The 23,851-nt window shown below is 38.6% G+C and overlaps 1 protein-coding gene and 2 long non-coding RNA genes across 4 annotated transcripts in view; 2 read left to right on the top strand and 1 right to left on the bottom strand.

Moving 5' to 3' along the window:
- The window catches only part of LOC122238046, a 33,344-nt gene extending 22,732 nt beyond the window's left edge, over positions 1–10,612 (top strand). Inside the window, exons 2-3 of the long non-coding RNA XR_006217024.1 lie at positions 9,033–9,143; positions 10,401–10,612. This is a non-coding gene — a long non-coding RNA (uncharacterized LOC122238046). The remainder of the gene's footprint in view (positions 1–9,032; positions 9,144–10,400) is intronic.
- Positions 1–23,851, top strand: part of GABRB1 (gamma-aminobutyric acid type A receptor subunit beta1) — a 373,556-nt gene that overhangs the window by 37,506 nt on the left and 312,199 nt on the right. The gene's annotated exons all lie outside the window — the stretch shown is intronic.
- On the bottom strand, positions 19,534–23,167 carry LOC122238048. Its single transcript, XR_006217026.1, has 2 exons — positions 23,065–23,167; positions 19,534–19,759 (listed from the first exon to the last, which is right to left on the bottom strand). It is a non-coding gene; the product is annotated as an uncharacterized LOC122238048 (long non-coding RNA).

The following is a 23,851-nucleotide window of genomic DNA, read 5'->3' as shown; positions in this document are numbered from 1 at the left end:
AAAAGCTTCAGATTTCTTTTTTTAAGTTGTGCCCTCTCAAGTAAACTTTGACTCTCAAGTATATTTATTCAATCAAGAAGATTATTATTACATTGCAGTGCTTAGGAGTAGTGGCTTCCTGTGGCTTTACGATTTTAAGCAAGTGATGACATTTACCATAGAGATTACACATGGATTACAGTTTGGTAGAATACATTGTTGAGGTTTTCTTTTGGTATCACAGTCAAAGGAAGAAGGTTAGAGTTTAATATTTTATAACTCACAGCAGGTTACATATTCAAGCTAAACATATTTTAGTAGCAATTCTTCAAGCTACAAAAGGGCATTGCTCCTAGAGAAAAAGGAAATGTTAGTTTGCTACTATGACTCCCAGTGGAGTCCATACTGTATAAGCAGCATTATAAAGGAATCTACTGGTTTATTTCTATATTTAGCTAAATACAATTTTCACTACGTGGAACCATGTTTGATAATATTTCTCTGTCTGACGGAAAACATGAGTTTGCATAATGATCAGGCCGTGATGTAAATTTTAATCTACTCATATATGTTTTGTTCCTAAGAGTGACATTTCCGTGGCACTTAGTTATATACTGTACATACTGTTACAATGATATCATGGCTACAAATGGATTTAATAAGCTGGTTTCTATTTTCTCCTGTGATAAATTTCTTGAAAACTGTTATTTATTTGTTGCCATTAATTTAATTAACATTCAGAAATTATACAGCCCATTTGGCAGTGCTTTAAATTAATGTAACAATTTATCTGGAATTGTTAATGTGATTTGAAACACTGATAGCGTCACCATTATCGAGTATTTGCTGAATATTTCTGCCATTTAGCACCCTTACAATGTTTTGTCTTTTTCATGTAGATAGTTCTTATTAAAGACCTATATACTGTCACTTATCAGAAAGGATATTAAAGCACTACATAGAGTTAATCTGAAAATGTGTCCAGAATTGAATTAAATACAGACTCTTAACGGCCCTGGCTGCTTCTCTCCTTATCTGCTTTGGAAATTATGAAAGGATGAGGAGAGTAAACTCATCAATGACATGCTAGGAGGGAAAATAATATCATCCCTCTGCCACCATTCAGAGGTGTGAAAGTATTTACAACAGTCTTTATAAAAAATGGATATATTCTATCACAAGCATATAAAGGCAAGTTATTTTCCTTAATTTGATATAATTCTTTCCTGTTTCTTCCATACTCTCAAAGTGTTTGAGAAAATACTTTCAGTTAAGCATCTTCGATGTTACGTTGAAACTGCAAACATACACCAGGTAATACAGTATTCTAAGTGGGTACAAAGCTCAGATCTATATGGGAAAGTGACTAAAGTGGATGTGAACCCAATAAGAGAAGGCCAAAAGAGTAAAAAGCAGATTTTAGGATGACTCAAAACTGGAAAAGCTAGAAACACTGGCCTTTTATTTATACTTTGAAGAAACTCTTTGTTTCCTGAAATTACTTTGGCCTTTCTGTTGAGCCACATTCTCCTGCTTTTATTTTTTTATTATTATTTTTTTATTTTTAAAATTTTTAAATTTTTTTTTAAATTTATTTTTGAGACAGAGAGAGACAGAGCATGAGCAGGGGAGGGGCAGAGAGAGAGAGGGAGACACAGAATCCGAAGCAGGCTCCAGGCTCCGCACTGTCAGCACAGAGCCCGATGCGGGGCTCGAACTCTCGGACTGTGAGATAATGACCTGAGCTGAAGTTGGACACTTAACCGACTGAGCCACCCAGGCGTCCCTCTCCTGCTTTTAAACAACCAACAATTATAAATATAAAAGTTTGGTGCTCAGAGGAAGGATTCAACATTTTCTCTTACTTAGGCACCATCTAGAGTGTCATGTTAGTGAACTGGAGGCCGCTTGCTACAGAGATAGGAAAGTTATCTTTCCGTTACTTAAAAATAAGTGACTTAAGGGAACTCTTTATCTGATATGAGGTCAGTAAGCAGCCAGAATACAGAGATGTCATAGAACACCATGGGATGAGAGTTTATTGTGAGTTGATGGCTAAAATATAGATTACTAGGTATCTCTCACTCCCATTTTTTTATTGGGGAATATCACTAATTTCAAGGTGTCATTGGATCATTTTTAAAGTACATAGAATATGTATAAGATAAATACAAATTTCTTCTGATAGAATTTCATAAACAACATTGCTCTTGTCAAAGAGTTTGTAATGATATTTTAACAGTAGTTTTCCTAGGGAAAAATGGGATGGTGAACGCTCATTATATATATATAAAGAACATCCTTACAAACAAATATGCTGAAAGACTGCATATTTTAAAAATGCCTGTATAAAAAGGAATGAAATTAAAGAACATGTACAATGTGCTCAATCGCACCGTTGAAGCCTCTGTCTACAAGTAGCATACAATTCAAGAGTTTAAAGTATTTTGCAGCTCTTCAGAAATAGATCCTCCTTGTAGCATGTAAAGCTACTGTCTGGTTAAATTTGATAAAATACTTTCTAAAATGCACTAAGTAAGGAAGCAGGGGGACTGCCTGGCAGAGATGCGAGAGGCAGGGCATTTTTACCCATGAAATGGGGATACTAATTTTACATCTCTCGTAGAATTCTTGCAAGTTTTAATGATATCATGGCTATGAAGTGCTTATCATGGTACTTGATGCATAAAAATTGCTCATTCAATGTTTGCTATTGTTACAGAATTATTACTATATTTTTAGGGCATACACAACATGCTAAAAGTTCAGGGGCAGGAGTCACAGAAGGAAGGGTTCAGAAGATGTGCCACCTGAGCCTTATCTAGAATATGAGTATACAGCTGTCATGCAAAGATCGAACGGGGCTCCCACTAAAAGAATTATAATTATCAGTGAGGTTGCAACTGTTAATTGAATTTCAGACCACTTATCTTTTCTCTGCACAGTACCAAAAGTAACTAAATGGCAGATGTGGTACTAGGAAAATCTTAGGATTATCTCAGCATTTAAGGGCAAATCACTTAAAATATCTATGTTACTGAAATGGAGGAATTTCCTTCCTTTCTTGCCAAGGTCTGGTGAGGAAGAGCTGTTTTTAGAGCAAGTTTCTTCCAAAATTAAAAATGGCTTCCATGAGGATTTTCACTGCCAATATGAGGCTGTGTAAGTCGTTTCTGTTTCATGCAGGAGCCACTAACACTTAGAATTAAATCAGCCGAAATCGGAGAGCAGGGCTACTGCTGGGAATGTTCCTGCTGCAGCAGCAAATCAGAAGCATCCTGTGATTTTTTTTTTCTTCCATGCAGCTTCTGGCCCCACAAGAGTGACGCTCGAACAATCCCACTGGTACCAGCGAAATTAGCTTTTGCAAATGTTATGAGAATTTAAACTTACTCTGAAATACACACAAATTGGAGACACATACATGATGCTATCAGTTATTAATGTACTGACGCAATTAGAAATAAAGCCTGCAGACCAAGTTGAGTTGTTTTCATGAATGCTGGGGTTGAATAGGCCATCTATGCTTGGTCTTCCTGTCTCTCCCAGCAGGCGAATCAAGCAAGTGAATCAAATGTTAAACTTTCTCTCCAAAAATAATGAAAAAAGGACTGAAATTTGTACCCCAGCTTCCAACCAGCGTGTTTGTGGTATCTGGAGAATTCTTCTTGATATTGTGTGTTTCTGTCTCTTTCCTTAACAAGAGATTTGGTCCTTTCAAAGATATTTGTTCTTTATGGAAATTGCTGGTTTTCACACCAATATGGGGTCATATGAAATAGAACGCAGGTGGAAACAACGTAAAGGGAAAACAAGAGATGCAGCACATCGATGGGGGCAGCTCCTGGCAGTGGATATTTAAGACCATTAAGATTAGCGCTTCCAGGACTTTAACTCTCCTCTTCCTTTTCCAAAAATGTGAGAGTCACTGAGGCCTGGAAACCTAGGCCCCCTTGGAACCTGCCTGAATCAATCCAGAAATGATTATTCAGTTATAGCCAGAGATGAAAATCTACCAGCCAGTGGAGTCTGGAATGAGTTTGACTTGTGTAACCTTTGCATGGATGGGGGACTCCTTGTCTTGGAGTGTTCACCAAGCCATAAACACGCCCTAATCTTCACTCTATTTTCCCAGTCAGATGCAGCTTCCCAAGCAGGTGCCTTGTTTCTTGGCTTCCGTTCCAGTTCCCCAGGTTGGACTGTCTCTCTTTTCTGTCTTCAGCAATCTTGGCTAGGGCCCTGACCTCCTGTCTAGGCCTGGTCCATCTTTTCCTCAGCAAAAGCTGGTCTCTGTTACTGTTCCTTCAGTCACTGGGGGAAGTCTTGCTCCCATGAAGCTCTTGATTCAATGGTCCACTAGCCTAAGGTACCTCTGCTTTGTCTCATAACCAGACCAGCCACATGCCCCTTGAATACACACCTGTTTAGGCCCAATAAGAGTTCCATATGTTATTTTAAACATGGGCTTCTGGCCATTTCTTTTGTGAGTCATCCCTACAGCCGAATTGGTCTACTAACCCCAGTCTAGAGCGTTGGGGGCCGGCCTAGACTCCCGAGAAGGGTCTGATGAATTTGTTCTCAACAGCTGTGAGCAGACCTGTGAAGGATCCCAGTGACTCCCTTTTTTGGAGAATGCCTTTGTTTCAATGATATTCTTGCTTGATAACTTACCTACACTCTTCTCAGCAGCCAGCAGTCAATGATATAAAAAAGGAAGCATCCTGGTCTCAAGGTAGGACCGACTCTGTGGTACAGTTTGTGTTCCAGGGTGAGGGACAGACCAAGCTTTTCCCCACACTTGCTTAACTGTTTTCCTCATCAGATCCCCATATCTCTTGCTACCTTTTTGAATGAATCCCCTTATATAATTGGCTTTTCCAAGAATCCCCCTTCTAGGCTCTGCTTTTAAAGAAGCTGACTGAAGACAACTTTCTTTCCTCCTTGGCCCACTGCTAGGATCCCAGGCTTGAGACCCAATCATGAATTAACCGTCTCTCATGCCATAAGTTAGGCTATAAAATCATCTCAGCGTGGCATACCATCTGCCAAACCAGCCAAGGCTATACTCAACCTTATTTTTCTCCCTAACCCCCACAGACCCTAAATATCACCTCCTCTTTACCCCTCCCCAAAGGAACTTTGGCAGGGCACAAAGCTTGTCGCATAAGCCTGGAAATACAATGGAACTCTATCGGAAACTGAAATGTATCTGAGTCCCCCAAATCAATGTATCTTACTAAGGGTATCACTGGATCTTGACTTAAAGATGTTAGTTTCTATAGAAGGTTATTATGTACTCCCTTATTTCTTAGTTTGTTGGGATCTGGACTTCCTTTTTGAATAGAGCGGTCCTTTACAGACTTTAGGCCACAAACTATTTTAAGTTTTGCACGCAATATGCATTAAGCAACCCACGTGGAAAGGATGACCTCCTTACCATCCACCTGGAGCATGGAACAAAAATAATGAACTGAAGTGAAACATGAAATCTCCATAGACTAGCTATTTTTCTTATTCCTTGTCATCTGTATTATGTTCCTTAAAAATGCCTTTGAGGCAAGTGTATTTTGAGTAGAATATACAATCAGCAAGTTTTCTATTATTTACAAATTGCTAAGTATATCCTGTCAAAACATTCCCTAAAAATACTTCACATTCTCTCAATCATGCTAAGAAATACACAATAACTCAAGGAAGAGTTTGCCTACAGAATATCACACCCTTCTAAATAAAGTTTTAGGGAAACCACATGAGATACTTGGTTCCACTTTCACCCTTTGCTAAAAATTAGCTTATCCACAACCTGCAGAGAAGTTTTCCAAAGGCTTCATTAGCTCATGTTTTTATTAATGATTAGAAATATTGCTGTATTATCAGTCACTAGAAAAATTTAGTGGATGCATGGCTAATTGCAGGTATAGGCTATTCTTTCTTTTTCCCCCCTCTTTCACAATTGTTTTTTATCCCACATTCTTACCCTTTCCATAAAAACTGCCACTTCCATGCCACAACTTTTCACTATTTACTGAAATAATCTTAATCTAGTTAAAATTCTGTCTAAACCATCCTTCAGCCAATTGCAAGGCGAATAGAAGCACCTTATATGAAGTCAGGAAGCCTGACTTATTTCAGCTCTGCTTTTTTTCCCCTTTCTGTGTGTGTTGTCCTGTTCGTTTCCTAGTCTTTCTTACAGCTCTCATGTTGATCATCTGTAAAATAAAAGTGTGAGAACACTGAACCTGAAGATATCCTTCAACAGTAACACCCTAGAAGACTGTAATCTATTTCTGGGTGTCTTTTCCCTGTCATCCTATTTCCAGCTTTTCTTACAGCAATGACTTATTATTGGCCACTGCTCCTGGACACAGAGCTACTCCTTAGACTTTTGTTTTTTTGAGAGAGAGAGAGAGAGAGGGAGAGAGAGGGAGAGAGAACCCATACAAACAGAGGGAGGGGGTCAGGGACAGAGGGAGAGAGAGACTCTTTAGCAGGGGCTCTATCTCAGGACAGTGAGATCATGACCTGAGCCGAAATTGAGTCGGACTTAACCGAATGAGCTACCCAGGAGCCCCTAGACCTTGTCTTTTATCCTCCAATTCATCTTTCCATCCTGTGTCCTGTTCCTTCAGAATTTTACTCTCTGCATAGAAAGACCCTTGGCCATTCAACAAAGAACTAGGGCCCTGTTTTACCACTAATTAGCTCTACACACATGACGAATGACAGGCACTTCCTGCTCCTCATGGGTGAAACGGAACTAATAATAGCATTCTGTAAGTTTTGAGATGTTAAGAGTTAGAAGAATGAGAGAGAAGTGAGTGTGAAGTCTTGTCAGAAATGCAGTGTATTATGATAAATGGACACATTAGCATGGACTGCTGTGTAGTCTCTCCTAGGTAACTCCTGTTCTTTCTAATAAGACCTTCAAGAGACAAATTTCTTAATCAAAAACAATGACCCTGAAGGTCTTGTGAACGGTCTGCCGATCTGGTGGGGGGAGATGCATATGGCAACTCTCTAGTCATACTCCAATTGACAATTTTGTGGGTAAACACAAAGGGGATTTGTTTAGATTTATGTCTTTATGGGTCAAACTGTTCTAACTATACTTAACAGTATTGTGAAGCCTTCTCAATATGCAAGCTCAGCGCATCAGGTGGATCTATGTTTATAGTTTGAATAGTATGCAGAAGCTGGGATGAAAAGGAAGGGGATTTAAGTCAAATCCTGTAAGATTATGTTTTACAATGAATAGTCATCCTGAGGAACGGAAGATTGTGAATTAAAAATAATCCCAGTTTAAGATGATATAATACAGCCTTTGATACCTCTGAAAAACTGTCCAAAACTAAGACCCACGGTATTTAATGGATCAGCCACAGCCACAAAGTCAGATTTTTCTTTTCCCAAATCATTATGTGGATATGGCAATGGAGGCGTATTTGTCCAAATATCAGGGCACTATTCAACAAGCCTGAGCCCTGGCATTTAGGTTGTTGGAGCCTCAGTTTCTTCATATATAGAATTAAGATAACCTAAACCACTTACTTGGTTGTTTTGAAGGTTCAATGAAATGATGCGTGTTGAAGTAGCACATATAAACTTGACCCAATTCAGGTGATTAGTCCAGTCCACACATTTAGTATTATATCTGTCTTTTTATTCTCTGAATTTTATACACCATATTCAAATAAAGTATAGGATTTTTGTGTTTAGGAATCACAGTATTATACTTTAAAAACATCTATCACTTCCATCTTCCTTATACACGATGACTAATGCATATCAATTTAAAAACATCTATCACTTCCATCTTCCTTATACACGATGACTAATGTATATTAATTTATCCAATTATCATGCATTGAAAGTTTTAGATAGGAGAGACTGCAATAGCTTTTCCATAGTATTAGGTGTTAAAACCCATAAAATATCTAACCGATATCTTACCAGCTATTTTGTGCAGCAGACTTTCCATTCCCATTAACTGGTGGGGCAAGAATGTTTCTTGCTAGAAAAGTGGGCTGTGTAACAGGCAGATTAACCTCTGTAGAAAATGATTTTAACTTTTCTTGGGACTCTGCCATTTGTTTATTTTGTGATCATATAGAAATTGTTTCATTTCTCTGAACTTCATTATCCTCCATTATGAAATAAGGACAGTAAAGCTGGCTTGCCTAATTTCACAAAATTGTTAAATAGCTGCAGATGACTCTAGATAAGATATGAAGAGATATGAAGTTATAAAAATATAACACTTGATGATATTACAATTAGTGGTATAAATAATTCTGCCATATTGGGTTTCACTCAACTTTAGTCCCCTGATACCACTTTTACAATTTCTGTAGCAGCCAGGGATCACCAGAGCTTTTACTTACATAATATTTTGTATCAACACTATCTTGTTACCAAAATTAATTTGCTTTTAAAAAGAAACCTATCACTGTTTTAAATGGAAAACAAGTGTCACTTTGAAAAATAGTAGATAACTTTAAAAATGAATGCAATTAATAAATGCCATTGAATTCTAGGTAGATGCTGCTGTCTTCTGTGACCCTGACCTGCTCCATTTGTTAAAATCAGAAATTAGTAGATGTTACGAGAGGCATTAACCATTACGCTAGTTTTACACCAAGGCTTTCCACTAGATGTAAGTCAGAAGTACTGAAAAATATTTAAAAGGGGTATCATTCTCACTGTATCATTTTTCTGGCTCTTTCTTAAATGACTTCAAATTATCTTGCCTACCTTCTGTAGGTCATATCCCCATTTGTAGGGGAATTGGTGCCACAGGAAGTGTATTAGGCTGGAAGTATATGTTCTGCCTCAGACCTTGACATGTCACTAATATCCATGAGCCTTAGTTCCTCAACTTCAAATAAGGGTGTTAAGATATAGTATCTCTAAGGTCTCTCTTCCCTGTAATACTCTGCAGGGTATTTTATTTATGCATGAAAAATACTTCATTTAGTAACTATCTGAGAACGTCTAGATTTTCACTTTTAGAAGAATGATCTTGTTCATCATAATGTTCTATCTTTGTAAATAAGGTAATTCTGAACTTCTTTTGACATCACCCATTCAAGAGATGGCCAAGTTTATGGGGGAAATCATGGAATTCACTTTAATACTGCCTGCAGTGGAGGATTATATACCATCAAGTATGTGAAATTATCAGGTATTCATGAGAAATAGGCTCCCTTGACCTCTCCTGCTAGAGTGCTACAGAAAAGTCTTGATTGATAGTATGCTTTTACAACAGAAAAGTAAAAAGGATAGATTACCCTGCTTTGCAAGCACACCTGAATCAATACAGCACTAGATGAATTTGGGGGACCATTAGTTTTGTGTCGATGGGTTCTGAATGATTTAATGATGATTTGAAACTCGGGCCTTTGATAATGTCCTCAATTCTGCAAATAAGTTCATTTAAATTGGTGAGTGACACTGACCTATGCTTCCTATTGGATGTTTTATACTTTAGCTTTCTTGAGACTGTCATTACACATGTACACACACACACCTGTCATATATTATGTATTAGCACAAGGTAGGGCAAAGCTTATTTGCCTTTTTAAAATTTTTGGTAACCAGCTTTTCTTAATGTCTTATTTTATTAAATATATGCTCTCATAAAGTCAATTATCATATCATATGATTATCATAGTAAAGTGACAAATGTATACCAAGAGCTTCGTATTTAAGGACTGGGATGAGAGGCTTGCTTAGGGGAACTGATCAGTGATTAAAGTGGGGCAGTCCTCCCTCAGATCTTCCCTAAGTCTTCTGTCAGGTACACAATTGCTTGTCAACGTAGCTAATCAATCATTAGCTACTTATCCCCACTCCAAGACTCTTCATGCCCCACACCAATGTCTACCAGTACCTGACTTACCTCTCCTTTGGAATTGCAGTCCTTACCCTGAAAACCTTAGATCTGTTGATGATGCCCCAAACTTACCTTTATTACACACCACTCATTAATTGTTCTGGATTTCTCCTAAACTCTACTCATCTATTTTCATCTTCTGATCAAAGACCTACCTCACTAGACTCAGCCACAATTAGGCCCCCAGAGATCTCACTCTGTCACCTAACCCCAGTCCCCCAGCGCATGTGTATGGGTTATAGCATTGTGTTGCCTCACATGGAAAACTCTCAGCTGTAAAGGGGCAGGGGGGGGGGGCGGGCAGGGAGAGGGAAGACAAGAAAAAAAATACAATTTGATTCCTTTAAATTAAAACTGATTATTTTTTAATCAAAGGAATTCTTAGAGTAAGTCATCAATATAAATGTAAAGTAGCTGTGGTTTCTTTCATGGAGGATAAATTAAATTAAAAGTCTCAAGGACAAACATCAATAACAGCTTAAATAAATAGAATGTGTTGGACTGAAATGTCACTCCATTTCTATTTCAGCCTTCTCTGGGAATGCTTCTGCCAATATGTGGTTTTGGCTTTGCAAGGCAAACACAGGAGAAGCTGTATTTTGTCTTTCAGATCTTCAATGGTAATCAGTATAACCTATCACTACTGAATTGGTTAAACCTAATTATTTTCGACCTTCACATATGCCTTCAAACCAGGATTACTCATCCCTGTACTTCAACATCAGCCTAATGAAAATAAATGTAAAGTACCAGAGCATCTTTGATGCAGGACTTATAGGCTCTCTCTTTCACAGTGTTTACATCCTCATGGGGTGCCTGGGTGGTCTGTTGGTTAAACATGGGACTCTTGATTTCAGCTCAGGTCATGGTCTTATGGCGGTGAGATGGAACCCCTCGTGGGGCTTCACGTTGATAATGTAGAGCCTGTAAGATTCTCTCTCCCTCTGCCCCTCCCCTGCTTGTACTCTTGCTCGCTCTCTCTTTCAAAAAAAAAATCTCATGATTATCTGGGTTGTTATCTGAGCAGTGCTCTGCTAGTCTAATCTGGAGTCACTCATGTGTCTGCAATTATCTGACAAGTCAATTGCAAACAGCTTTATTACCACCTGGCAATTCGGGCTGGCTCTACCTGTCACCTTCGCTGGCGTCTCACTTCCACAGCATGGTAGTTCAAGGTTCCAGGAAGGCAAGAACAGAGCTGCAAGGCCTCTTAAGACCTAGAGAGAGTTTACAGTGCCATTTCTTGCCACATGGCAAGTCATGAGGCCATCCTAGATAGATGAAGTAGACTCCAGCTTTTGATAGGAGTAGCCAACTCACATCGCAAAAGGGAGTGGATACAGGGAGGAGTGATTTATTATAACAATCTGTCATGCCGATATACTGTTTCCATAAAGACAATTTAGAAAGAGCTCTTTTATCCTCATGGTCTTACTATTCTTGATTTTAAATACTATGTTACCCAAAGAATTGTAATTCTTACAATTAGCTCAAAGTATTCAGAGAATAACATAGAGAATTTCTAAAGATGACAGCTTTCCAGATGTTGAGGATTCCTAGTCAAACATTCAACTGTTTAATAATAAATTTTTAGTCTATGGGAAATGGTTAATGGTTCTTCTGAATTTGAAATGGAATTTCCTTGCCAAAAAATCTTTTTATTTTTCTTTAAGAAAGCCATTGGCTACATAATTCTTAAGATATTTTATCTAAAGCAACCCACCCAAACGAAGTCTTTGATACATTCTTTTGTTTAGAGGCTTTTTAAATAAATATGAAAAAGGCAAAAGCTGGAGAAAGGACAGTATTATTGCAAATTATTGATATAAAAAAGGAAATTATGAGCATTCGGCTCATCTGAACTCAGAACTTCATTAATGAAGAAGTCAGAAGTCACCGAAGTATCAATAATGGGCATGGTAAGCCAAGCCGAAAACTAGAACAGAAACCCCTAGCATGGTCTGTGGAGTGAATACAAATGCTCCTGTACCTGTCAGATTATACCACTCTCAATTCATTGGCTCATTAACCCCTACCTGTGTCACAGGATGGCTTGGAGTCCACAGAGGTGCCTCATGTGATCACTCCAATAGGGCTCATAGTTCTTGCAAGACAGTCCTCTTGCTGGTGTTCAGTGTCTGGGGGGCTACTATTGTGTGACGCTTCCGTACTGCCTCTGACACCTCCAAGGGAGTGATCACTCTGGTTCTCCTAATCCTGACATATTCATGGTGCTAAAATGTTACTAGATTTCTTTTTGTTCTCGTAGTGCTGTGATCATACTCTATCCTGTGTAGAACTGAGGGCAATGTTGGCTTCCCCATTGTGTACCACATTTTTTTTTACCTGTGGCCCTAGGCTCTACTGCTTATACTCCTATGTCTCACAAAGTACTTCAGGAATTTGAGAAGTCCAGTCAACCTCTGCCTGCATTTTCTCCAGAGTGTTTATACTTAGTCAATGAGGATGGCATAGGGTAATTGTAGTAGTCAGGGTTAGAAAAACAGAACCAAGAGGATATATGCAAATATATATTAGAGAAGATTTATTGTAGGAATCAGCTCACTTGGTTGTAGAGGCAAAGAAATCCCACAATCTTCCCTCTGCAAACTGGAGAAACAGGAAAGCCAGGAGTAGTATAATTTAGTCCCAGTCTAAAGGCATGAAAACCAGGGGTGGGAAATGGTGTAACTCCAAGTCCAAAGCCCCAAGAACCAGGAGCTCAAATGTCTCAGGGCAGGAGGTGGATGCCCCAACTCAAGAAGAGAGAGAATTCGTCCTTCCTTAGCTTTTTAGTTTCCTTGGGACCGTCAATGGCGTAGATGATGCCAACCCACATTTGTGACTATAGGTGTCTTTACTCAGTCTACTGAAGCAAATGTTAATCTCTCCCACATATACCCTTACAGACACACCCAGAAATAATGTTTAACCAGCCCTTTGGGCATCCATTATTTCTGTCAAGTTAACACAAAAATTAACCATCACAGCAATGACCCAGGCTATTTTTCCCATTGACCACTTTTCTCTCTGTTTAAACAAGCACAGGAAGATTCACCCCCTCATCCCCTAGGCAACTTTCCCCACTGAAAATAGGCAGGTACAGTTCTCCACAAGCAAATAGACACTGGGGAAAGATGACCATCTGTCGATTTCATCAGTTCATGAGACATCTGAAGACATACCTGAAGTTCAGTCTAGACTCAGCTAAGATTTCGGGCATCTAACTTAACAAATATGTTAAGTCATGACATTAATACTTAATTTTCAGGGTTTCTCAGGCAGGAAAGTCAAATTCTAGAATATATAGTGTCAAATCATGTGACAGGTAACCCTAAAATTTTCCATAGTATTATGGGACTTTCCTTTGAATAAACTTTTTGAAAACACATTGAGAAAACAGCATAGTATGGTGAAAAGAGTTTGGAGTCAGACAGATCTTGGTAAACTAGCTCTCTCTCAAATTAGAATCATGTTTTTAAGGCATGTTTTCCTCATATGGAAAATAAGGATAATAAAACTTAATGTAGGATTATTTCAGGGATTAAAGAAGAACATGTGTGTAAAGCTTCTAGCACGCTATTTAATAAGAGGTAACAGCCTTTTGATACAAAGAAGCTAGCATTGTTTTTGCAATCCAGCAACTTACTTCAAACCTGAGAGAAATTATTACCTTCTTGATTATGTATATATTAAAACAGTAATTTCTATATATCATAATATTATATGGAAATGATAATTTGTATATTAATTCTTAGTATTGTTATTAGAGAAGAGTGATGATAGAGAAGAGATATGAAATAGTATAAGACATCCCTACTATGACAGCACTTTAAAAGTAGAGGGGTGCCTGGGTGGTTCAGTTGGGTAAGAGGCTGGCTTCAGCTCAGGTCATGATCTCGGGGTTTGTTAGTTGGAGCCCCACATCAGACTCTCTGCTGTCAGCACAGAACCTGCTTGGGATCCTCCTCTGTCCCCCCCTCTCTCTCTGCCCCTCTGCCACTCTCTCTCTCTCTAAAAAATAAACATTTTTGGGGCACCTGGGTGGCTCAGTCGGTTAAGCCTCCGACTTCAGCTCAGGTCACGATCTCGCGGTCCGTGAGTTCAAGCCCCGAGGGGCTCTGGGCTGACGGCTCAGAGCCTGGAGCCTGCCTCCGATTCTGTGTCTCCCTCTCTCTCTGCCCCTCCCCCGTTCATGCTCTGTCTCTCTCTGTCTCAAAAATAAATAAACATTTAAAAAAAAAGAAAAAATAAAGAAAAAATAAACATTTTTTTTTAAAAAGTAGAAATATTGGGGCACCCGGATGACTCAGTCGGTTAGGCATGCGACTTGACTTTGGCTCACGCCATGATCTCACGGTTCGTGAGTTCTAGCCCTGCATTGTGCTCTGCGCTAACCAGTGCAGAGCCTGTTGGGATACTTTCTCCCTCTCTCTCTGCCCCTCCCCCACCTGCTCTTTATCTCTCTCTCAAGAAAAAAAGTAGTAAGTACTACTTTTTCTACTTTTAGAAAGATATGAGGCATTAGAATTCATGCAGCAGACATTTATTGAACACTAGATAGGGAGGAATACAGTCCAGGATGCTGAGGATAGAGTGCAGAAGGAGACATGTGTAATCCCTGCCCTCATGAAAGAGAGGCAGACAATAAACAAATGCTATATTATACATAGGAGGATGAGAAAGGAATATTTGAGTCAAAGAAAATAATTTTCAGTGGTGAGGTGGGGGCATCTCTCTAAGGAAAAGACATCCAAATGGAGACCTGAAGAAGGAGAAGCATCTAGCAATATAGAGACTGGGGGTACTAGTCTGGGGAAGAGCCAAAGCAAAATCCCAGGAGAAAGAGCCTGGTATGTTTTCATGGCCAGGCTTACAGAAAGGGAGAAATGTGGTAGGAATGAGGTTCGAGAAGCAGGAAGCAAGGTAAGGTAGAACCATGGGGTTCTGAGCCTTAAGCCCTGAAGAAAGGGTTCTTTCTTTCTTTTATAGCTGTGTCATTGAGAAGGCCAGCTAATATCACAAGGATCCAAATGTTTGAAATTCTTATTGTATTCAGTATTTAACAAATGATATATTATTAACCACTGAACTACCAACTGCTATTCCTTATGCAAAGAATGAGCTACTGACCATCATTCTGTCTGCCTGCTTGATTTTGCAAAAGACCAGTTAACTATAATCTCCCCTAGCTATAGTCAGTGTTACAGGACCTGCTTTTGCTTGCAAAAATAAGAAATATTGTATTTTGTGAAAGAGAGGGCAATATGGCTGTCCCTGCAAAACACACAAACCGTTCAGAATTCTATCCATGACCAAAGTTGACCTCTTTGCTTTGTGTGAAAAGCAAGGACTCCATCTAGTTTTCTTATCTTCTTCAAGTTGCCAATTAAACTTTAAAAAAAAAATGGGGGGTAATCTTTCACCTCAAGCCTAGATGATGGGTATGATTTGATCATTCCATCTTCTCTTTTTGAAACAAAGAAGTTTTCATGTGACTCACTGCCAGTCACAATGATTGACTAACACTGGAGAGAAGGAAGGGGTAGAGGAAAGATCTTTAAAACTGAGATGTTGTCCTCTTTGGAGATGTCTGGTCTCTAGCTGCTTTTGTACTTTGGAGGTTCAGAGATGATTCAGTGGATTGTGTCCTTAGATTTTATTCCTGAGAGGAGAGCTTATCATTTTCCCTTTCCTTCTTTCACAATCTGCCTTTTCTCAATAGCACATGGGCCTACGGGAAAAGCCTTGACTTTGGGAACCAAAGGCACTGTGCTCTAACGTAGCTTCACCTCAAGGTGCCAGTCTGAAGTGTGCTGTGGCTAAACATTTGAGACTGTTTTCTCATTAGGAAGTGAGAAGAGTAATCTCTACCCCTTCACAGAATTTGGGTGGAGAACATATGAAAAAATATCTGTATGTTAAAAAAAAAAAAACACGCAGAATCAAGAGGCTTTAAATAGAAGGTATGAAGCATACTGTATTTTACAAATAAAGGAGAAGAAAATCAATTATTTAAGAATTTCAATATGCTTATAATCACATAATCAGATAATCAATAATCAAATATATGATCATTATTCTATTCTATTCAAATCTGGGAGGATAACAGAAACTATATATGGAAGTAGGTATTATAGAAATAAGGCTGTGTTAGTAATTATGTTTTTAAAATAAATTATAGGATCTTTTTAACCATAATAAGAATAGTTGAGGGGCAGCTGGGTGGCTCACTTGGTTAAGTGTCTGACTCTTCTTTTTGGTTCAGGTCACGATCTCACGGTTCATGGGTTAGAGTCCCACATCGGGCTCTGTGCTGGCAGTGCTGAGCTTGGGATTCTCTCTCTCTCCCTCTTTCTCTCTGCCCCTCCTGTGCTCTCTTTCTCTCAAAATAAATAAACTTAATAAAAAAGAACAGTTGAAAATATCCCAGTTGTTACCACATTATTTGCAAGTAGCATATTTAGGGCAGAAGCCATACTTCTTCTTTTGATAATTCTAGAGAATAATTTCTGTCTAATGTCATCTTAGTTTTATCACATTTGTGACTCTTCTTCCTTCAGTAGATTTTCTCATCAAGAAACTGCTAATGTTATCAGACTTTTAGTTAAATATACAAACAATTACTGCTGTGATTGGGGAGGATATTAATGCCATACGTGACCCATCTGAGGGATAAGAAATTGGAAATAAGTTGTTTACTTTTATATCCTGTTAGCAAAGAGTTTTGAATGGCATGCTATTAATTTCATGAAATAGAAAATGTCTAGTACAATCAATGGTAACCAGGCTTTCCTATGATAGACTTACACAATCCCATCTATTTTAGATTATAAAATTGCACAAAATTTGTCATGGCACGAAAAATCAGTCAAACTGGTGGATATTTCTCTGGCAACTGACCTAGACAGACACAGTCTTGGATAAATCTTGAGGTGTTAACAAGAGAATATTGGAATAATTTGAAATTTGCATGGTCTTACCCTGATTATATTTTCTATCTCTCAAGAATTAAGGACAGGACCTTATGCTGACTGTTTCTACTGATCTCATGGCATTAGGGACATAAAAAGAAATTCTACCTCACCAGTTGCTGAAGATTAGAGAACTTACTAAAATTAAAGTGTGGATATAAGCACCTTACCCAGTGACCTCAGAAAGGCGAGTGTGGGTGGACCAGAAAGTATGGACCACTGTAGCATAAGAAGAGTTGTCAATCTTGAACAAGCTGTACAATTTGAGATATACTTACCTGGCCTACCACTTTTCTACTGCTTCTTCATGAGCCACCCCAAGTATCATGTCTTCTATGAAACTTTTCCAAAGGATGTCTCCTCAACAAGTAAAGGTTTCTTATACTCTGGTCCCATGTGTATAACTCAGTATTGGCACTAATCACATTTTAATATGATCAGTCCATTTATACCATTGGGCAATTTTGTCCCCTGGGGGACACTGGGCTGTGTCTGGAAATATCCTTGGTCATGACATCTATGGAGAAGGTGGCTTGCTACCAACATCTATTAGATAGAGGCCAGGGATACTGCTAAACATCCTGCAATGCACAGGACATCCCCCCACTACAAACAGTTGTCTTGCTCAAAAACCAGTTGTGATGGGGTTGGGAAACCCTGTAACTGCTCATTTTAAAACTCTCAGTAAGTATCAGAGCCTGTGCTAGGTTCAGAAGAAAGAGAAAAATAGTAAGTTAACAGGGTCAACTTATTTGTTTATATGGCTATCTCTCTCTCCCCATATTAAAGTGATGATGTTGTTCAAGGAGAAACCATTCTTGTGACTCTCCCAGATGACCAGGCTCTTGGCTGAATGGATAGCACAACTGTTCATTCAATCACTCTGCTCCTCAAGACCAGGAGTCTCTGTGGTCTCTTATCTCCTATTTCCAGTTGATTACCAAGTCCTTCAGATGTTACCTACTCCATCCCACCTGCTAGATGTAGATTAAAATTTTCCACTGACCTTTAGCTACTGTTAGGATAAAGACTAAATTCTTCCAAGGCTTTTCACTTTGTTTCTCTGCTACTCCCCTAGCATCATCACACATTATGCCCTTCCCTGACCTCTTGTTTTCTGCTTTCCAATGATATAAGCTTCCTTTCAGGTTCTTGGGCTATTTCCCATTGCTGGGCCTTCCTACACACTATTACCTCTGAGTTCTGTTTCCTTTCCTTTGTTTTCCTGGTTAAATCTGATTCATCTGTCTTCAATTTTTTCTTCCTCAGAGATACTTTCTCTGCTCACACACTGGGTCTGTGCTCTCCCCATACCCTCCTAGCCCCTTTCTTCACAGCATTTGTCATTGAAATTATGCCTTAATTTGTGTGATCACATTTGCTTTTGCTCACCATTAATCTCTAGCAATTCTAAAGGGCCCAGCTCATCTTTAGAATTCATTAAACACTTTTTGTTGAATGAATGAATAAATAAAGGAAGGAAGGAATTTGTGAATCTGAGGTCATGTTACAGATATCAGTTGGCAAAACCAGTTCCTGACATCATTCACAGTGTTTTGTTTTGGAGTAAGGACGTATGTTTTATTCATTTATTTTTTAATTTAAATTCAAGTTAGTTAACATATGGTGTAATAATGGTTGCAGAAGTAGAATTTAGTGATTCATCACTTCCACATAACACCCAGTGCTCTTTGAAACAAGTGCCCTCCTTAATGCCCATTATCCACTTAGCCCATCCCCCACCCACCTCCCCTCCAGCAATCGCAGTTTGTTCTGTCTTTAAGAGTCTCTTATCATTTGCTTACCTCTCTGTTTTTATCTTATTTTTCCTTCCCTTCCCCTGTGTTGATCTGTTTTGTTTTTTAAATTCCACATGTGAGTGAAATCATATGATATTTGTCTTTCCCTGACCTATTTCACTTCGCATGATACCCTCTAGTTCCATCCACGTTGTTGCAAATGGCAAGATTTCATTCTTTCTGATCACCAAGCAATATTCTACTGTATGTCAACCTGAACTAGAATTTGAGAAGATGCTTCAAGAGAAAAAATTCCAGTAGAAAAGCTTGGCTTAGGGCAAAAAATCTCCAATACAGCACAGCGTTTGTCTGAGGATTTAGCGAAGAATGTGGCTGCTAAATGCAAACTTAAAAGTCATTCCACGAAAATGTAGTAAGACATGGGGCACAATGCTTTGACACCCTTTTAACAGAGTATCAAACAGAATTTACATAAGAATGAGAGAGAAATGCAATTATGAATTTTTTGATGGAACTCCAAACAACTCTGGGAACTTAGATGCCTATGGGGTACTAGGAGGGGCAAACAAACATGGCAGAAGCATCACCGGCACCTGGCAGAGGTAGTGGTAGCTGGCAAGGGCAATAGCAGTCTATGGCAACATGCGAATGATTCTCAAGTTCTCAGAAAAGAGGACCAGAACAAGAAATGAAGAAAAGGACTGTGTTTGGCAATTAAATAATGGCTATACTTGAGGGTCTGGTTCATGTGCACAGGTAAGAAGTTTATCAAGAGGTGGTGTTGTGCATCTTGCGTATGCAAAGGGGGACCAAGAGCCACTGGAACATGGTAACTATTCTGAATGCCTACCGTTTGTACCAAAAGACTGGTGAGGCCTGGGGGAAAGACTGGGGACACTTATGACTCATGAAACTCATAACTCAGTTCTTGATTCGTACTGATCTTTTAATCTTCACATTCTTCTGTCGCTTTCATGAGCTGTCAGTGCTGAGTTGGTCTCTTTCAAAATATCACAGATGTGGATATCAATGTATTCTTTGCAAATTGTGCTTATTCTTCAGTGGAAGTATTATCTTCAATCATTTAATGAGGACTTTTATTCCACAAATCAGTCACATGCATCAGATTCCATAAGCCATGGGTCAACCTTTACCTAGAATTTAAATGAGAATGATTACTTAATTAACTTAAACTTTATCTTGACGCGAGGTGGGCAGGAAGAAACATCTGACAGACTAACCATATGTTTGAAGAACAATGCAAAATCTTTTCAATTATAAAATGCTTAGAGTAGGATAATGACAAATATTTCACTTTTCTTTTATTGAGCCCGTTTTTATTCTATGTAAAGGACTTTTGTCATGGAGTCATAAAGCTGGAAACATACCTCCACATGTCATATAGTTTATAGTCTATTCTCCTGCCACACAGATGGTGGTCTAGCACACTTTAATATATCTTCAGGGATCCCTTTTTCTGAGCTCATGCCAGTGTGAATATTAAAACCCCTATTCATGGAGAGAAAATACAGCCTCTTATATTGCTTTTAGATCCTAGAAGTCTTTTTGGCATTCCATTATTTTTGTGTTTTGCCTTCTTACTGATTAGAATGGATACTTCAAGCTAAATAGGTAGGAAACAGGTCAGACTAGGAGGGACGAGATGGTGGAAATAAAACATGGCTACTGAGGTGAGTCTATCCCTGCAGAGAATTAGTGGTTTGTAAAGGGAACGGGACACAGGCACAAATAAGAATAATATAGGTAAAAGAAAGATTGTGGTTAAGTTTGTGTGGTAGACAGAATAATACCTCCCCCCTCCCCACAATCAATAATAGTGCCCCAATCCTTAGGACCTATGAATGTATTAATTTATATAGCAACAGGGACTTTGCAGATATAATTACGTTAAGGTCCTTGAGATGAGGAGATTATCCTGGATTATCCAGGTAGGTACAATCTAATCACATGACTCCTTAAACATGGAGAATCTTTTCCAGATGTGATAGGAAGGAAGAATGTTGAGTCAGAGTGAGATATGCTTATGGAATAACATCAACAGAGAAGCAATGCTGCAGGCTTTGAAGGTGGAGGAAAGGCCCACGAGCCTAGGAATGTGGGCAGTCACTTAAAACTGGAAAAAAGCAAGGAAATCCGTTCTTCCCTAGAGTTGCTGGAAAGGAACTAGCCTTACAGACACCTTGAGGTTAGCCCAGTGAGACATGTGCAGACTTCTAACCAACACAGCTGTAAGATAACAAAGTCATACTGTTTTAAGCCTCTAAGTTTCTGGTCCTATTTTATAGTAGCAGTAGAAAACGAATGTGGTTAGATCTTCCTTCTTCTGCCCTTGACTCCCTACATTTTACCCTTAAAATAACATCTGAAGTGATCCTATTAAAACAAAAGACAGACTATGTCTCTTTGCTTCTCAAAATTCTCTAGTGGCTTCCCATGTTAGAATAATAACAAAAATCCTCATGGTGGCCTCTAAGGCCCTACACCATCTGTCTCTTCACTGCTTCCGACTTTTCCCCTACTCCTCTCATCCTGACTCCCTCTGATCCAGCCCCACTGGTCGCCTTGTTCTTTCTAGACCACATCTGGCATGCTTCTGCCTTAGGACTTGGTGTTTAGTGTCTCTGTGACTGAAAACCTCTTTCTCTTGTTACCTGCCTGACATGCTTCTGTATCTTTTTTAGGTCTTTGTCCCAATGATACCCATCAAACAAATCTTTCATGACCACAAATAAATTGGAATTTAAACCTCCTATTTTCACCCCCAGAATAATATACTCCTTTGTTTTTTGTCACAACACTTTTACATATAATATGCAACACCATTTTACATATATTTAACTTACTTATATTGTTCATTATCTTTCTTCCTCCATGAGAATGTAAGGCCTATTAGGGCATGGATTTTTTTTTTCTATTTTACTCATTGCTGATTCTCCAGTATCTAGAATGTTTCCTGGGACATAGTGGATGCTGAATACATATTTTTTAATACATTGAATGAAGATGATATTGGAATTAAAAAGAGGAAATTACCTCTTTTTGTTTATTCTGTCTTTGATGCTATAATGACATTTATATTCAATGCAACCCAGGTATAAGCATTTTAAAAACATATGCCTCTCTACAGAAATCCACAAATCAGGAATTAGGTTGGTTTACTTAGACTCACAATTAGTCTTTCTCTAGTTCAAGATGTCTCTTGAACTTATTTCTCAAAAACTTAGCATCGATACAATGTATGAGAATCTGTGATTATGAATTTTGCCTTGGGGTCCTGTTTGTTTCACTCATTTGGTCTTATCAGGTTGGCATATACTTAACCACATATGTGCTATCTTTCCACACCTCTTCTTAAATAGAGTTCATTGGGCACAACAGCTGTAACTCATTTCTCTATCACTAACAGTTAGCATGGTAACCTGGAATGTAGTTTGGCCACACACACAAAAGTTATTTCCTGATCGAATTTCTTTCTTCCTTCTCCCTTTATTTCCATTTCAACTTCAGTAAAATTCGCTAAGCCTTCCTTAGAGTTAGGTCTCCCTTTCTCACTCCAAATCAATACAAGTATCATTTACTTTGAGGGTTTATTGATTCACTGTACATAGGTTAAAGAGCTCATTACTGGGTTGGCATTTTATCATGAAACTTTGTCAGTGAATGCTGTCATTTTCACAGAGGAATAGCTCTAAACTCTTCTGCTGTCTGCCATTTGGAACTGTTTATTTCCCCAATTCGGGTTTCTACCAAATGTTATTTAAAAACAATTTTTTTTTTTTACAAATGAGAGTCCTGATTGGGCAGGGTATTGAGGCTAATTTATCACAGAAGGCTAACGGTGCTTTATATTTCATACCACTGATATCTGTTATCTCACAGGAATCTCACCACAGTATAAAGCCTATGTAGGATAAAACTTGACTATTACTTAGGTTTAAATAAAGCCTAAAGTTAAGCAATTATTAAGGAATTTGAGGTGATGGTGAGGGAGCTGAGGCACTGTGGTGTTGTATTATATTGTGATGCCCAGTATTGAGATGCTGATCTGGAGTGTTCCCAATGAGCCATGTTCATTTTCTATGATAACCCCAGGTAGACACCACCTAGTCCTTGTAAATTTTCATTGAAATAAAGTGCAACTCTTTAAAAGTAAACCATTCTATTTTCAGCCTATCATATGTAAGGCAGCTCTTATACTCAAGGGGAAAAATAGCTAAGTGATTTTTATCCATTGGTTGGAACATAAAGTGCTGGTTTCTGGGAAAACACAAAGTACTTTCTATTCTCGTCTACATTTGACAGTATAGGTAACAACATGGTATAGGTATAGCCTTGATAAAGAAACTCTGTCTTAGGTGTGACAATTCCATTATGGAAGAAAACATGCAAATAAGTTACAGAACAGTGTTTCTCAAATAAATAGGAGGAACATACTAACATCATGACTTCCAGGAACCACTGTACTTCATGGGATATAGGAGTTTGGTCATATTCCTCATGTATATTAACCAGAAAAAAGATTGAAATTTGCTGCTACAGGGAGTGATTTCCATCTCTCCAATGACCGTATTATGACGCCACTGTTGAGCTTCGCTAGATAGTTATGAGCGCCCCCAGTGGCAAAGTAGCTCTTCCAGGTTCCTTGCTTTTTCTTTAAGCTAGACAGATATGTCCACCTGCTGATGAAAGTTCACAGTGAGCAGTAAAACTCTAGCTCTCCTCCTAAATACAAATAAAGTTCATGGCGGCTTGTTGTCTGCTGCGTGCAGAACCCCATGCTTGTCCTTTAAAGCTATAGAAGCAAAAAATATTTCAGAGCTAGAATTTAACTTTAAATTTTTTTTTTTTTTTTTTTTTTTTTTTTACTCACCACACCTGCAGAGAAGTCTCTCTGGGGATGCTGGGTGGTTGTTGAGCAAGAAAGTTAGGAGGAGTCACTCCCCCATGAAGGAATTCATGTGGATGTTTCCGCAAATGCGTGAAGATTGGAAGTGCCTAGTGTTGTTAGCGTTCTGCCTTAATGAGCATGAACTTAACTTTGAAACAGCCCACCAATTTTCTGTAAACAAGCTTCTCAGTTAAATGCCTTATTTAGTGATTGCAGAAAAGGCATTTAGTTGTAAACTCGCCTACATGATTTGATTTAAGAATATTTATATTCTATTTTACTCTGGAAACTACATCGAGACATTATCCAAAGAGGAATATAATAAAGCAAACAGATT

The sequence above is a fragment of the Panthera tigris genome, chromosome B1, assembly GCF_018350195.1.
Source record: "Panthera tigris isolate Pti1 chromosome B1, P.tigris_Pti1_mat1.1, whole genome shotgun sequence".
NCBI classification, from domain to species: Eukaryota; Metazoa; Chordata; class Mammalia; order Carnivora; family Felidae; genus Panthera; species Panthera tigris.
Note: the sequence above shows the minus strand (reverse complement) of the source record. Positions and strands in the feature narration are given on the sequence as shown.